The sequence below is a fragment of the Fukomys damarensis genome, unplaced genomic scaffold (genome assembly GCF_012274545.1).
Source record: "Fukomys damarensis isolate Sample0158 unplaced genomic scaffold, DMR_v1.0_HiC HiC_scaffold_35, whole genome shotgun sequence".
NCBI lineage: Eukaryota > Metazoa > Chordata > Mammalia > Rodentia > Bathyergidae > Fukomys > Fukomys damarensis.
In genome coordinates, this window is record NW_022900947.1 from 38,584,471 (window position 1) to 38,587,088 (window position 2,618).

Sequence of the window (2,618 nt, forward strand, 5' to 3'; positions counted from 1 at the left end):
ATCCCCGGTAACCAAAAAAAAAAAAAACAAAAAAAAAAAAAAAAAAAGTCCCAATAGGTCATCATTTCTCTCCTAACCTTTGAAACTTTTTTTTTGTACTGGTGATCAAACTCAGGCGTCTCAGGCACAGTGCCACTGAGCTAAATCCCTGGCCCTTAACCTTTGAGACTTATAGCTAGTTAAAAGTAGTACTTGGCTATACACTTGTATATTTTTCTCATTATTTTTCTTTGACTTACATTTATAATTTTGTAGATATCTTAGAAAAATGAAACTTCAGAGCCTGAAAATAATCTGAGAAGTCACTTGGTCCAGTCTTATCAGTATATAGGGGTGACACAGAGCCAGAGAGAAGGGGAAGCTAAGGGCTGGAGGTCTGCCCTAGCCGTGCAGGCCAGTGCTCTCCACAGAGCCACACTGCCTTCCCTGGCTCGTCACCATCCTGCTGTCTTGTTAGCAGAAACTGGTAAAGATAAAACTTCAGGAGTTGAAATGGTTGGTTCTCTCATATAATTGGAATTTTATTTCAGTATTTTTATCCATAGGTTCTTTTCCTCTCAATTTAAGTTGTATTTATTATATAAGCAGATACTGATTGTATGGCATTCTTACTGGGGTTATGTTTTTTGGGGGCTTCCTTTTTCCTTTCCTTTCTTTATGAAATGAGATCTCCCTGTGTTGCTCAAGTAATCTCTCACCTCAGCCTCCTAAGCACTTGGTACTGCAAGCATGTATCACATTAGCCTTGGTTTCTTTTTTGAAAAGAACCTAGTGAGGATAAGATTGGATACAGAGAAGGAGATAATAATTTCCCCTCTGATCTGAGAATAGTTAGTAAATATCAGTGCATTTGATTTTTTACATTCTCAGTGATGGAGGCAAGTTGCTGTGAAAGTCATGGAACAGTTGACATCTGGCATTCAGAAAAGGGTAAATGTCAGGTCGAGTGAGGTACTGATTAGCAGCAGTGAAGGCCAGGTGAGAGCAGAGACCATGAGCAATAGGACTTTTTTGTAGCAGTACAGTCCTGCCCTGATATAAGAAAGGGACAGACTGAGAAGTTTGTGGCTTGGAGTGCAGAAGTTGAGAGAGGAGCCCTAGTGAAGTGGTGAGATGGACTTGGGCAGAAGTTGGGTCAAGCAAAGCAGCTAGATGGAAAGAAAGAGGTTGTCAGGGTGAGGAGAGTGAGAAAGGAGAAGCACAGGAGAGCTCTGGGAGGTGTGCCCTTGTCTTTGCATCCCTAAAATAGGCATTAAAGCAATTGAACTGAGGGGTCTTTCGGAGGCAAAAGATGCTGGGGTGGGGGTGTTACTGAGAAATGATCTGGGTTTGTTACTAAATGAAACTAGTCAGCCCCTTGATGTGTTCAGTGTTCCAACAGTAAGTGCCATTTGCTTCTATTATGTGTCTGAGAAGGTGACTTTAGAAGAGTGTAAGCGATCACACAAAGCCATTGTATCTTCCTCCTTCAGGTAAAACAGCTAAACTAGAAGCCGGGCGTGGTAGCGCATGCCTGTAATCCCAGCACTGGGGAGGCTGAGGCAGGAGAATCGCTGAGTTCAAGACCAGCCTGGGCTACATAGTGAGTTCCAGGTCAGTCTCAACTACATAGTAAGACCCTGTCTCAAAAAAGGGGAGGGGGATTGAATTGTTGAGAAGGGACCATGTGGAACTTTCAGTGGTGGGATCAACCGGGCTAGAAAAATATCTGACAGTGGGGTTCTTCTGGAGTTTGACTATCATGCAACAATTTTGATTTATCATTTTGTGAAGAATTAAAAAATTTGTTTTTGTACTGGGGATTGAACTTGGGTCCTTGTGCTTAGGAGGCAGGTGGTAGAACCTAAATCTTTAAAGATTCATTTTTGTAATTTACTTATACTTGCATATTTATAATTAACCCCCGCTTTGTTTGTTTTTGTATCGTAAGTCATTTGTGCTACTTAGGGGTAAAAAAGGTTAATTTTCAATTTACCAGAGGGCCTACACTGGAACAGTCTTAAATAAACAAAGACAATTTTTAAAATATTAGAACTTCAAACCTTAGCAAAGCTTCATTATTCTTTCTATTGTATTTCAGCTGTTGTTGGTCTTCAGCTTAAGGAGTACATTTATTCCATATGAAAAACATAGTTTAAGAATATTTCATATAGGCCCTTTTGGTTTTGCATCTGCATTATTAGAGGCCCGATACTGTTCTGTTGTTTAAGGCCAAGTAGAGCGTTCAGCTGTGTGTTGTGGAGGGTTGGTACATCCAAGCCTGTCCAGTTTCTGTTATTATTTGAAAAGACAAAATTGTTTTCCTTTTATCTTAGAAAATTAAAGCTCATAAAAATACTTACGTATACGTATTGGGTCAAGAGATAAGTAGGAAGGAAGTTTTCCATTTCCTTCTCCTTTAACCTTGACGGTCTTCTAGGGATACTCGTTGGCTTTGGCAAGCTGTTTGACCTTGGAATACAGAAATGTCTTGGTTTGCCCCTTACTCTTTGATGTTTCACAAGCAGAACACAGGATTGTTGTTGCTAGTGTGCTATTTTAATTTCTTGCAAAGAGCTTTTGGATGTCTTTGCTGTACTCTTTGAGTTTGTTAGCATAATATATATATATATATATAT

General features: G+C 39.8%; 1 protein-coding gene across 7 annotated transcripts in view; it reads left to right on the plus strand.

Annotated features, from left to right (window-relative positions):
- Positions 1–2,618, plus strand: part of Dcun1d4 (defective in cullin neddylation 1 domain containing 4) — a 79,296-nt gene that overhangs the window by 69,183 nt on the left and 7,495 nt on the right. The window lies entirely within an intron of this gene.